This window comes from Taudactylus pleione, unplaced genomic scaffold, assembly GCF_031769625.1.
Source record: "Taudactylus pleione unplaced genomic scaffold, aTauple2 ptg000114l, whole genome shotgun sequence".
NCBI classification, from domain to species: Eukaryota; Metazoa; Chordata; class Amphibia; order Anura; family Myobatrachidae; genus Taudactylus; species Taudactylus pleione.
The window spans coordinates 5,416,933-5,432,259 of record NW_028284516.1 but is presented as its reverse complement, the minus strand read 5'-3'; positions in this window follow the sequence as shown (position 1 = coordinate 5,432,259).

The window sequence follows — 15,327 nt, the reverse complement described above, 5'->3', positions numbered from 1 at the left end:
TTTGGGTACAAAGTTAAAAACTAGCGAACTTGACTCTGGGGGGGTCCCCAAGTATGCCCCAAGTGTTTTTTGATTGCAGGTGTTTGCGGAAGGTGGATTTTTCAAAATTTTTTCAACTTCACTTCAGCAACTTTTAAATATGCTGACCCCCATTTTCAAGTACCCCAAATTTTCTGGGAATAGTTATTTTCAGAAAAAAACACTCCTAAATACTATTCTGCACCACGTATAGAAAAACGCTATTTAGCAGCTATTGAGCCCGTTTAAAAACCCCAAATACCTTCAGCAAGCCAAATTGGGGGGTACCATAGTGAACCCCCATGTCAGAGCATCTTTTGGGGGGTGTCAGGCTGATTTCCCCAAATCTGACAGTACTTTCCGCCTGTTTCAATTTCGCCGGGTGCCGTTTTATATTTAATATGGGGTAAAGCGTGCACGCGCACGATACTTTTCCGCCTGCCAAACAGGTGAAGTAGGCGGAAAGTCCGGGCCGCGAAAAAGTATCGTGGCTCGGCTCATATTGAATACGGCTTTAAGACTAATATCATTACATATCCATCCCATTTCTTAAGCTCCAAATGTCAAATATCTGCTTAAAATGCCCCATTTGCATTAAGTATTGCTGGAGTTACATTATTTAATCAGTTTTCAGGGAAAAAGTATGCCAATGAATGCCATCTCACATGCTCAACTAGGGCCGTATTCAATTAGCGTTTAAACGGATGTTTTTGCAAAAAAAGCGATATTTTCACAAAAAAACAGGCGAAAACGCAATTGGCGAAAAGTTTTCTCCATACCAGACCAGGCAAAAAAAAAATGCAAAATCCCTATTTTTGCCTAAAAATATGGCGATGTTTTTCAGAACCCTTTGGACACCCCCTAATGATAAATTACCCCCCAAAAAATTAGTAAATTGCGGACCTTGGCGAAAAATGACCGCACAAATTTTGAGTAACTGGGGGGTTCAGCTTGTGGCAAAATTTTGGAGAGCCCTCTGCTCCCTGTTATAAGTTAAACTTAACTTTTCCACAGCATATCACCCTTAAAGCAATGGTTCCACTGAGAGGGTGAACCAGGACCTCAAAACTTTCCTAAGAATCATGTCCTCATCCCAGGACAATTGGTCCAAGTCTCTCCACTGGGCCGAATTTGCGCACAACGCATCCTACCATTCTTCCTCTGGACAATCTCCCTTCTTTGTGGTCTACGGTCTTCACCCGAGGGTTCACGAATTTAGAAGCTTGCCTGCTTTTGATGTGCCTGCAGTGGATACTACTGTGCAGAACTTCTCTTTGATTTCATCTCAAGTTCGGACAGCCCTCACTAAGATGCAGGTAGGGGATCAAGGACCTCATTCAGAGTCGTTGTAAGCGGCCGCTCGGTCGTACGCATCCAATGTTTCCAAACCATGCATGCGCACGGTTAGTTGTGCGCATGTGCGTACGAGGCTTTGCGATCCAAAATGCTGTCGATCGTACGTCTTACAAGCAGAAAGTGGCTTCCGAGAGTTGATTGACATGAAAGGCCGTTTGTGGGTGTTGACGGGAGTGGTGGTCTGAAAACGCAGGCATGCCTAAGCGTTTTGAGGGCGTTTTAGGGGCGTACGTAAATGACCTGCTATGACCGATATAGAAGGCCGGAAGTAGTAAAACATCACTCTGCGAGCAGGTTAGAGGGCTGGCTGATCGTACAGCTTAAGGTAGGGTAGGAGCTCCCGCAAGCCACACAGTACAATCGATAGTATCAAATGTAAATGATGTTAGGATTTATGTTTCTATTTTGAGCCACACAATGCAAGCAGCTAATAATTGATTGTTGAAGCTAATAACACTGCTAATTGACTTGTAAATGATTCAGCTGCGTTTGCATTAGCGAATAATAAGAATAAATAAATTTCATGACGATGGCTTTCTCTATGCGTTTTTTTGTAAAAAATTTTGTGGGCATCAACACAACGCAAGCGTCCGCAACCATCAGAAGAAAATTAACATACAGCGACTGACAACGATTGACTAGATTGCTTACTGCTATCACTCTTTAGCTAGAGGAGGTGCATTGTTCACATATGGGCGTCACTTTGGTTGCGACCGACCGGTCATGCGATTGCTTCCTTTTTCAGTTTCTCGGTCGTTAGGCGTACGACCGAGCTGCCACTTACGACCGCCTCTGAATAAGGTCCCAAGTGTGGCTCAACACACGTTATCTACATCTTCGGATACCATCTATGAAATTTGCCCCTCGCTTCATTGGACCATTCTCGATCTTAGAAGTTATTAATCCAGTCTCCTATCGTTTACAACTCACTCCATACTTAAAAATACCCAACTCCTTCCATACATGTTGGCTCAAGCCTTTGATCCTCAAAAAATTCCTTCACATCCTTCCTACTCCTCCTAAAGTCCAAGCTGAAAAGGGGGTGGAATTTGAGGTGGCACAGGTACTGGATTCCCGCATTCGTCATGGTCATTTGCAGTATCTGCTGGATTGGAAAGATTATGGTCCGGAGGAACGCTGTTGGACCAGGACCGAAGACATCCACGCTCCTAGACTTATCCGTAAGTTTCACCTAACCCATCCTGGGAAGCCAAAGGAGGTCCTATTGGCGGCGGAACCCTGGCCCTCCCCCAATAGGAGGGGGGTACTGTCACGACCAGGGTATCTCTTCCCAGGAGCCTGCATGCTTACCAGTGTGGACGCTGTGGCGTGGCCCTTCCGGCGGGGAGCTGGTACTTGGAGACTGGTGCTGGGTGCGCGCAGGGTTCTGATGTCTGTGAGTCCTGCTGGCAGGGGTAAGGCTATCAGTATTACCATGCTGCGGGTGTCTGGGCGCAGCCATCTTGCCTCAGGGCATGTGACATAGTGAGCCTATCCTGATGCATCAGGTGATCTCTCCCAGCCACTCACGCTCTGCTGCTGGATACTTAAGGGGGATTGGAGCTCCCTGTAGTTGCCAGTGCAACGTGTTTCACAGCTTGCTGTGAGAGAGTTCCCTGTGCTCCTAAGCCTTGTTCTTGCTCCGATGCTACCTTTGCCTCTTTCCAGCTAATCGGCTACCACAGACCTCCCAGCACCGCTCTGACCAGTCCCACAGCCTCCAGTACAGTGGTGACTGCTCTGTCTCCCACAGGTTACCCGCTCCTGTGTCCTGAACCTGTCGTTAACCCCTCGTTCAGCTATTCAACAATATCTCATTCAAGTAATTCTACAGCATATCAGGATATCTCATTCAAGTAATTCTACAGCATATCAGGATATCTCATTCAAATCATTCTACTGCATATCAGGATATCTCATTTAAGTAATTCTACAGCATATCAGGATATCTCATTCAGCCATATTTACATCATATCTGGATTTCACTTCAAACATCTCTGCCACTTTTCTGGACTTTGTTCTCTCCCACTACAGTGACCTATCATCCACATACCTCGGTTCTAAGTTTATTTACTTTGGGACTCTAGTTACTATCTGTATATTTTCATGTCTACTAATATCAATATTAAACAACTAACTCTCCATTTTAAATTTGTTCCTGCTTCCACTTCTGTTTCCAACCCGGGTCCACAAAAATCCAGGTCTGTAACAAGCTTGTATACACATGCCTCCTCCGCATTAGCTTGTACCAAACATGCCTCCTCCACATTAGCTTGTACCAAACATGTCTCCTCCGCTTTAGCTTGTACCAAACATATCTCCTCTGAATTAGCTTGTACCTCACATGTCTACTCCGCATTAGCTTGTACCAGACATACATCCTCCGCATTAGCTTGTACCCCACATGTCTCCTCCGCATTAGCTTGTACCACACATGTCTCCTCCGCATTAGCTTGTACCCCACATGTCTCCTCCGCATTAGCTTGTACCACACATGTTTCCTCCGCATTAGCTTGTACCACACATGTCTCCTCCGCACTATATTGTACCTCACATGTCTCCTCCGCATTAGCTTGTACCAGACATACATCCTCCGCATTAGCTTGTACCAAACATGTCTCCTCCGCATTAGCTTGTACCACACATGTCTCTTCCGGATTAGTTTGTACCCCACATGTCTCCTCCGCATTAGCTTGTACCTAACATGTCTCCTCCGCATTAGCTTGTACCACACATGTCTCCTCCGCATTAGCTTGTACCACACATGTCTCCTCCGCATTAGCTTGTACCACACATGCCTCCTCCGCATTAGATTGTACCTCACATGTCTCCTCCGCATTAGCTTGTACCACACATGTTTCCTCCGCATTAGCTTGTACCACACATGCCTCCTCCGCATTAGCTTGTACCACACGTCTCCTCCGCATTAGCTTGTACCACACGTCTCCTCCGCATTACCTTGTACCTCACATGTCTCCTCCGCATTAGCTTGTACCACACATGCCTCCTCCACATTAGCTTGTACCAAACATGTCTCCTCCGCTTTAGCTTGTACCAAACATGTCTCCTCCGCATTAGCTTGTACCTCACATGTCCCCTCCCCATTGGCTTGTACCAGACAAACATCCTACGCCTTACCTTGTACACACATGTCTCCTCCGCATTAGCTTGTACCACACGTCTCCTCCGCTTTAGCTTCTACCACACACGTCTCCTCCGCATTAACTTGTACCACACATGCCTCATCTGCATTACCTTGTACCAAACATGTCTCCTCCGCTTTAGATTGTACCTAACATGTCTCCTCCGCATTAGCTTGTACCACACATGTCTCCCCCGCATTAGCTTCTACCACACATGTCTCCTCCGCATTAGCTTGAACCACACATGTCTCCTCCGCATTAGCTTGTACCACACATGCCTCCTCCGCATTAGCTTGTACCACACATGTCTCCTACGCATTAGCTTGTACGAAAAATGCCTCCTCTGCATTACCTTGTACCAAACATGTCTCCTCCGCTTTAGCTTGTACCACACATGCCTCCTCCGCTTTAGCTTGTACCACACATGCCTCCTCCGCATTAGCTTGTACCACACATGTCTCCTCCACATTAGCTTGTACCACACATGTCTCCTCCGCATTAGCTTGTACCACACATGTCTCCTCCGCATTAGCTTGTACCACACATGTCTCCTCCGCATTAGCTTGTACCACACATGTCTCCTCCGCATTAGCTTGTACCACACGTCTCCTCCACATTAGCTTGTACCACACGTCTCCTCCACATTAGCTTGTACCACACGTCTCCACTGCATTAGCTTGTACCACACATGTCTCCTCCGCATTAGCTTGTACCACACATGTCTCCTCCGCATTAGCTTGTACCAAACATGTCTCCTCCGCATTAGCTTGTACTCCACATGTCTCCTCCGCATTAGCTTGTACTCCACATGTCTCCTCCGCATTAGCTTGTACTCCACATGTCTCCTCCGCATTAGCTTGTACCACACATGCCACATGTCTCCTCCGCATTACCTTGTACCACACATGTCTCCTCCGCATTAGCTTGTACCACACATGCCTCCTCCGCATTAGCTTGTACCTCACATGCCTTCTCCGCATTAGCTTGTACCACACATGCCTCCTCCGCATTAGCTTGTACCACACATGTCTACTACGCATTAGCTTGTACCACACGTCTCCTCCGCATTAGCTTGTACCACACATGTCTCTTCCGCATTAGCTTGTACCCACATAACTCCTCCGCTTTAGCTTGTACCAAGCATGTCTCCTCCGCTTTAGCTTGTACCACACATGTCTCCTCCGCATTAGCTTGTACCACACGTGTCCTCCGCATTAGCTTGTAACACATACGTCTCCTCCGCATTAGCTTGTACCACACGTCTTCTCTGCATTAGCTTGTACCTCACATGTCTCCTCCGCATTAACTTGTACCAAACATGCCACCTCCGCATTAGCTTGTACCAAACATGTCTCCTCCGCTTTAGCTTGTACCACACATGTCTCCTCCGCTTTAGCTTGTACCAAGCATGTCTCCTCCGCTTTAGCTTGTACCACACATGTCTCCTCCGAATTAGCTTGTACCACACGTGTCCTCCGCATAAGCTTGTAACACACACGTCTGCTCCGCATTAGCTTGTACCACACGTCTCCTCCGCATTACCTTGTACCTCACATGTCTCCTCCGCATTAACTTGTACCACACATGCCTCCTCCGCATTAGCTTGTACCAAACATGTCTCCTCCGCTTTAGCTTGTACAAAACATGTCTCCTCCGCATTAGCTTATACTACACGTCTCCTCCGCATTAGCTTGTACCTCACATGTCTCCTCCGCATAAGCTTGTACCAGACATGCATCCTCCGCATTAGCTTGTACCAAACATGTCTCCTCCGCATTCGCTTGTACCAGACATGTCTCCTCCGCTTTAGCTTGTACCAAACATGTCTCCTCCGCATTAGCTTGTACCACATATGTCTCCTCAGCATTAGCTTGTACCAAACATGTCTCGTCCGCTTTAGTTTGTACCAAACATGTCTCCTCCGAATTAGCTTGTACCACATATGTCTCCTCCGCATTAGCTTGTACCAAACATGTCTCCTCCGCATTAGCTTGTACTCCACATGTCTCCTCCGCATTAGCTTGTACTCCACATGTCTCCTCCGCATTAGCTTGTACTCCACATATCTCCTCCGCATTAGCTTGTACCACACATGCCACATGTCTCCTCCGCATTAGCTTGTACCACACATGTCTCCTCCGCATTAGCTTGTACCACACATGTCTCCTCCGCATTAGCTTGTACCACACATGCCTCCTCCGCATTAGCTTGTACCTCACATGCCTTCTCCGCATTAGCTTGTACCACACATGCCTCCTCCGCATTAGCTTGTACCACACATGTCTCCTACGCATTAGCTTGTACCACACGTCTCCTCCGCATTAGCTTGTACCACACATGTCTCTTCCGCATTAGCTTGTACCCACATGTCTCCTCCGCTTTAGCTTGTACCAAGCATGTCTCCTCCGCTTTAGCTTGTACCACACATGTCTCCTCCGCATTAGCTTGTACCACACGTGTCCTCCGCATTAGCTTGTAACACACACGTCTCCTCCGCATTAGCTTGTACCACACGTCTTCTCTGCATTAGCTTGTACCTCACATGTCTCCTCCGCATTAACTTGTACCAAACATGCCTCCTCCGCATTAGCTTGTACCAAACATGTCTCCTCCGCTTTAGCTTGTACCACACATGTCTCCTCAGCTTTTGCTTGTACCAAGCATGTCTCCTCCGCTTTAGCTTGTACCACACATGTCTCCTCCGAATTAGCTTGTACCACACGTGTCCTCCGCATTAGCTTGTAACACACACGTCTCCTCCGCATTAGCTTGTACCACACGTCTCCTCCGCATTACCTTGTACCTCACATGTCTCCTCCAGATTAACTTGTACCACACATGCCTCCTCCGCATTAGCTTGTACCAAACATGTCTCCTCCGCTTTAGCTTGTACAAAACATGTCTCCTCCGCATTAGCTTATACCACACGTCTCCTCCGCATTAGCTTGTACCTCACGTCTCCTCCGCATAAGCTTGTACCAGACATGCATCCTCCGCATTAGCTTGTACCACACGTCTCCTCCACTTTAGTTTGTACCACACACGTCTCCTCCGCATTAGCTTGTACCACACATGCCTCCTCCGCATTAGCTTTTATGACAAATGCCTCCTCTGCATTACCTTGTACCAAACATGTCTCCTCCACTTTAGCTTGTACCACACATGCCTCCTCCGCATTAGCTTGTACAACATGCCTCCTCCACATTAGCTTGTACAACCATGTCTCCTCCGCTTTAGCTTGTACCAAACATGTCTCCTCCGCATTAGCTTGTACCCCACATGCCTCCTCCGCATTAGCCTATACGAAACATGTCTCCACCACTTTAGCTTGTACCAAACATGTCTCCTCCGCATTATCTTGTACCTCACATGTCTCCTCCGCATTAGCTTGTACCACACATGCCTCCTCCGCATTAGCTTGTACCAAACATGTCTCCTCCGCTTTAGCTTGTACCACACATGTCTCCTCCGCATTAGCTTGTTGCAGACATACATCTTCCGCATTAGCTTGTACCAGACATACATCCTTCGCATTAGCTTGTACCAAACATGTCTCCTCCGCATTAGCTTGTACCTCACATGTCTCCTCCGCATTAGCATGTACTCCACATGTCTCCTCCACATTAGCTTGTACCACACATATCTCCTCCGCATTAGCTTGTACCAGACATACATCTTCCGCATTAGCTTGTACCAGACATACATCCTTCGCATTAGCTTGTACCAAACATGTCTCCTCCGCATTAGCTTTTACGACAAATGCCTCCTCTGCATTACCTTGTACCAAACATGTCTCCTCCGCTTTAGCTTGTACCACACATGCCTCCTCCGCTTTAGCTTGTACCACACATGTCTCCTCCGCATTAGCTTGTACCACACGTCTCCTCCGCATTAGCTTGTACCACACATGTCTCCTCCGCATTAGCTTGTACCACACATGTCTCCTTCGCATTAGCTTGTACCACACGTCTCCTCCGCATTAGCTTGTACCACACGTCTCCTCCACATTAGCTTGTACCACACGTCTCCACTGCATTAGCTTGTACCACACATGTCTCCTCCGCATTAGCTTGTACCACACATGTCTCCTACGCATTAGCATGTACCACAAATGCCTCCTCCGCATTAGCTTGTACCACACATGCCTCCTCCACATTAGCTTGTACCAAACATGCCTCCTCCGCTTTAGCTTGTACCAAACATGCCTCCTCCGCATTAGCTTGTACCAAACATGTCTCCTCCGCTTTAGCTTGTACCAAACATGTATCCTCCGCATTCGCTTGTACCAGACATGTCTCCTCCGCTTTAGCTTGTACCAAACATGTCTCCTCCGCATTAGCTTGTACCACATATGTCTCCTCAGCATTAGCTTGTACCAAACATGTCTCCTCCGCTTTAGTTTGTACCAAACATGTCTCCTCCGCATTAGCTTGAACCACATATGTCTCCTCCGCATTAGCTTGTACCAAACATGTCTCCTCCGCATTAGCTTGTACTCCACATGTCTCCTCCGCATTAGCTTGAACTCCACAAGTCTCCTCCGCATTAGCTTGTACTCCACATGTCTCCTCCGCATTAGCTTGTACCACACATGCCACATGTCTCCTCCGCATTAGCTTGTACCACACATGTCTCCTCCGCATTAGCTTGTACCACACATGTCTCCTCCGCATTAGCTTATACTACACATGCCTCCTCCGCATTAGCTTGTACCTCACATGCCTTCTCCGCATTAGCTTGTACCACACATGCCTCCTCCGCATTAGCTTGTACCACACATGTCTCCTACGCATTAGCTTGTACCACACGTCTCCTCCGCATTAGCTTGTACCACACATGTCTCTTCCGCATTAGCTTGTACCCACATGTCTCCTCCGCTTTAGCTTGTACCAAGCATGTCTCCTCCGCTTTAGCTTGTACCACACATGTCTCCTCCGCATTAGCTTGTACCACACGTGTCCTCCGCATTAGCTTGTAACACACAAGTCTCCTCCGCATTAGCTTGTACCACACGTCTTCTCTGCATTAGCTTGTACCTCACATGTCTCCTCCGCATTAACTTGTACCAAACATGCCTCCTCCGCATTAGCTTGTACCAAACATGTCTCCTCCGCTTTAGCTTGTACCACACATGTCTCCTCCGCTTTAGCTTGTACCAAGCATGTCTCCTCCGCTTTAGCTTGTACCACACATGTCTGCTCCGAATTAGCCTGTACCACACGTGTCCTCCGCATTAGCTTGTGACACACACGTCTCCTCCGCATTAGCTTGTACCACACGTCTCCTCCGCATTACCTTGTACCTCACATGTCTCCTCCACATTAACTTGTACCACACATGCCTCCTCCGCATTAGCTTGTACCAAACATGTCTCCTCCGCTTTAGCTTGTACCACACACGTCTCCTCCGCATTAGCTTGTACCACACATGCCTCCTCCGCATTAGCTTTTATGACAAATGCCTCCTCTGCATTACCTTGTACCAAACATGTCTCCTCCACTTTAGCTTGTACCACACATGCCTCCTCCGCATTAGCTTGTACCACACATGTCTCCTCCGCATTAGCTTGTACCAAACATGTCTCCTCCACATTAGCTTGTACTACACATCTCCTCCGCATTAGCTTGTACCAAACATGTCTCCTCCGCTTTAGCTTGTACCAAACATGTCTCCTCCGCATTAGCTTGTACCACACATGCCTCCTCCGCATTAGCTTGTACGAAACATGTCTCCTCCACTTTAGATTGTACCAAACATGTCTCCTCCGCATTAGCTTGTACCTCACATGTCTCTTCCGCATTAGCTTGTACCACACATGCCTCCTCCGCATTAGCTTGTACCACACATGTCTCCTCCGCATTACCTTGTACTCCACATGTCTCCTCCACTTTAGCTTGTACCACACATGTCTCCTCCGCATTAGTTTGTACCAGACATACATCTTCCGCATTAGCTTGTACCAGACATACATCCTTCCCATTAGCTTGTACCAAACATGTCTCCTCCGCATTAGCTTTTACCTCACATGTCTCCTCCGCATTAGCTTGTACTCCACATGTCTCCTCTGCATTAGCTTATACCTAACATGTCTCCTCCGCATTAGCTTGTACCACACATGCCACATGTCTCCTCCGTATTAGTTCGTACCACACATGTCTCCTCCGCATTAGCTTGTACCACACATGCCTCCTCCGCTTTAGCTTGTACCACACATGTCTCCTCCACTTTAGCTTGTACCAAACATGTCTCCTCAGCATTAGCTTGTACCACACATGTGTCCTCCGCATTAGTTTTTACTCCACATGTCTCCTCTGCATTAGCTTGTACCTAACATGTCTCCTCCGCATTAGCTTGTACCACACATACAACATGTCTCCTCCGTATTAGCTTGTACCACACATGTCTCCTCCGCATTAGCTTGTACCACACATGTCTCCTCCGCATTAGCTTGTACCACACATGTCTCCGTCGCATTAGCTTGTACCACACGTCTCCTCCGCATTAGCTTGTACCACACGTCTCCTCCGCATTAGCTTGTACCACACGTCTCCACTGCATTAGCTTGTACCACACATGTCTCCTCCGCTTTAGCTTGTACCACACATGTCTCCTACGCATTAGCATGTACCACAAATGCCTCTTCCGCTTTAGCTTGTACCACACATGCCTCCTCCGCATTAGCTTGTACCAAACATGTCTCCTCCGCTTTAGCTTGTACCAAACATGTCTCCTCCGCTTTAGCTTGTACCAAACATGTCTCCTCCACTTTAGCTTGTACCACACATGCCTCCTCCGCATTAGCTTGTACCAAACATGTCTCCTCCGCTTTAGCTTGTACCAAACATGTCTCCTCCGCATTCGCTTGTACCAAACATGTCTCCTCCGCTTTAGTTGTACCAAACATGTCTCCTCCGCATTAGCTTGTACCACATATGTCTCCTCCGCATTAGCTTGTACCAAACATGTCTCCTCCGCTTTAGCTTGTACCAAACATGTCTCCTCCGCATTAGCTTGTACCACATATGTCTCCTCCGCATTAGCTTGTACCAAACATGTCTCCTCCGCATTAGCTTGTACTCCACATGTCTCCTCCGCATTAGCTTGTACTCCATATGTCTCCTCCGCATTAGCTTGTATCACACATGCCACATGTCTCCTCCGCATTAGCTATTACCACACATGTCTCCTCCGCATTAGCTTGTACCACACATGTCTCCTCCGCATTAGCTTGTACCACACATGTCTCCTCCGCATTAGCTTATACTACACATGCCTCCTCCGCATTAGCTTGTACCTCACATGCCTTCTCCGCATTAGCTTGTACCACACATGCCTCCTCCGCATTAGCTTGTACCACACATGTCTCCTACGCATTAGCTTGTACCACACGTCTCCTCCGCATTAGCTTGTACCACACATGTCTCTTCCGCATTAGCTTGTACCCACATGTCTCCTCCGCTTTAGCTTGTACCAAGCATGTCTCCTCTGCTTTAGCTTGTACCACACATGTCTCCTCCGCATTAGCTTGTACCACACGTGTCCTCCGCATTAGCTTGTAACACACACGTCTCCTCCGCATTAGCTTGTACCACACGTCTTTTCTGCATTAGCTTGTACCTCACATGTCTCCTCCGCATTAACTTGTACCAAACATGCCTCCTCCGCATTAGCTTGTACCAAACATGTCTCCTCCGCTTTAGCTTGTACCACACATGTCTCCTCCGCTTTAGCTTGTACCAAGCATGTCTCCTCCGCTTTAGCTTGTACCACACATGTCTCCTCCGAATTAGCTTGTACCACACGTGTCCTCCGCATTAGCTTGTGACACACACGTCTCCTCCGCATTAGCTTGTACCACACGTCTCCTCCGCATTACCTTGTACCTCACATGTCTCCTCCACATTAACTTGTACCACACATGCCTCCTCCGCATTAGCTTGTACCAAACATGTCTCCTCCGCTTTAGCTTGTACCACACATGTCTCCTCCGCTTTAGCTTGTACCAAGCATGTCTCCTCCGCTTTAGCTTGTACCACACATGTCTCCTCCGAATTAGCTTGTACCACACGTGTCCTCCGCATTAGCTTGTGACACACACGTCTCCTCCGCATTAGCTTGTACCACACGTCTCCTCCGCATTACCTTGTACCTCACATGTCTCCTCCACATTAACTTGTACCACACATGCCTCCTCCGCATTAGCTTGTACCAAACATGTCTCCTCCGCTTTAGCTTGTACAAAACGTCTCCTCCGCATTAGCTTATACCACACGTCTCCTCCGCATTAGCTTGTACCTCACATGTCTCCTCCGCATAAGCTTGTACCAGACATGCATCCTCCGCATTAGCTTGTACCACACGTCTCCTCCGCTTTAGTTTGTACCACACACGTCTCCTCCGCATTAGCTTGTACCACACATGCCTCCTCCGCATTAGCTTTTACGACAAATGCCTCCTCTGCATTACCTTGTACCAAACATGTCTCCTCCACTTTAGCTTGTACCACACATGCCTCCTCTGCATTACCTTGTACCAAACATGTCTCCTCCACTTTAGCTTGTACCAAACATGTCTCCTCCGCTTTAGCTTGTACCAAACATGTCTCCTCCACTTTAGCTTGTACCACACATGCCTCCTCCGCATTAGCTTGTACCAAACATGTCTCCTCCGCTTTAGCTTGTACCAAACATGTCTCCTCCGCATTCGCTTGTACCAAACATGTCTCCTCCGCTTTAGTTGTACCAAACATGTCTCCTCCGCATTAGCTTGTACCACATATGTCTCCTCCGCATTAGCTTGTACCAAACATGTCTCCTCCGCTTTAGCTTGTACCAAACATGTCTCCTCCGCATTAGCTTGTACCACATATGTCTCCTCCGCATTAGCTTGTACCAAACATGTCTCCTCCGCATTAGCTTGTACTCCACATGTCTCCTCCGCATTAGCTTGTACTCCATATGTCTCCTCCGCATTAGCTTGTATCACACATGCCACATGTCTCCTCCGCATTAGCTATTACCACACATGTCTCCTCCGCATTAGCTTGTACCACACATGTCAACTCCGCATTAGCTTGTACCACACATGTCTCCTCCGCATTAGCTTATACTACACATGCCTCCTCCGCATTAGCTTGTACCTCACATGCCTTCTCCGCATTAGCTTGTACCACACATGCCTCCTCCGCATTAGCTTGTACCACACATGTCTCCTACGCATTAGCTTGTACCACACGTCTCCTCCGCATTAGCTTGTACCACACATGTCTCTTCCGCATTAGCTTGTACCCACATGTCTCCTCCGCTTTAGCTTGTACCAAGCATGTCTCCTCTGCTTTAGCTTGTACCACACATGTCTCCTCCGCATTAGCTTGTACCACACGTGTCCTCCGCATTAGCTTGTAACACACACGTCTCCTCCGCATTAGCTTGTACCACACGTCTTTTCTGCATTAGCTTGTACCTCACATGTCTCCTCCGCATTAACTTGTACCAAACATGCCTCCTCCGCATTAGCTTGTACCAAACATGTCTCCTCCGCTTTAGCTTGTACCACACATGTCTCCTCCGCTTTAGCTTGTACCAAGCATGTCTCCTCCGCTTTAGCTTGTACCACACATGTCTCCTCCGAATTAGCTTGTACCACACGTGTCCTCCGCATTAGCTTGTGACACACACGTCTCCTCCGCATTAGCTTGTACCACACGTCTCCTCCGCATTACCTTGTACCTCACATGTCTCCTCCACATTAACTTGTACCACACATGCCTCCTCCGCATTAGCTTGTACCAAACATGTCTCCTCCGCTTTAGCTTGTACCACACATGTCTCCTCCGCTTTAGCTTGTACCAAGCATGTCTCCTCCGCTTTAGCTTGTACCACACATGTCTCCTCCGAATTAGCTTGTACCACACGTGTCCTCCGCATTAGCTTGTGACACACACGTCTCCTCCGCATTAGCTTGTACCACACGTCTCCTCCGCATTACCTTGTACCTCACATGTCTCCTCCACATTAACTTGTACCACACATGCCTCCTCCGCATTAGCTTGTACCAAACATGTCTCCTCCGCTTTAGCTTGTACAAAACGTCTCCTCCGCATTAGCTTATACCACACGTCTCCTCCGCATTAGCTTGTACCTCACATGTCTCCTCCGCATAAGCTTGTACCAGACATGCATCCTCCGCATTAGCTTGTACCACACGTCTCCTCCGCTTTAGTTTGTACCACACACGTCTCCTCCGCATTAGCTTGTACCACACATGCCTCCTCCGCATTAGCTTTTACGACAAATGCCTCCTCTGCATTACCTTGTACCAAACATGTCTCCTCCACTTTAGCTTGTACCACACATGCCTCCTCCGCATTAGCTTGTACCACACATGTCTCCTCCGCATTAGCTTGTACCAAACATGTCTCCACCACATTAGCTTGTACCACACATGCCTCCTCCGCATTAGCTTGTACGAAACATGTCTCCTCCACTTTAGCTTGTACCAAACATGTCTCCTCCGCATTAGCTTGTACCAAACATGTCTCTCCGCATTAGCTTGTACCACACATGCCTCCTCCGCATTAGCTTGTACCACACATGTCTCCTCCGCATTAGCTTGTACTCCACATGTCTCCTCCACATTAGCTTGTACCACACATGTCTCCTCCGCATTAGCTTGTACCAGACATACATCTTCTGCATTAGCTTGTACCAGACATACATCCTTCCCATTAGCTTGTACCAAACATGTCTCCTCCGCATTAGCTTTTACCTCACATGTCTCCTCCGCATTAGCTTGTACTCCACATGTCTCC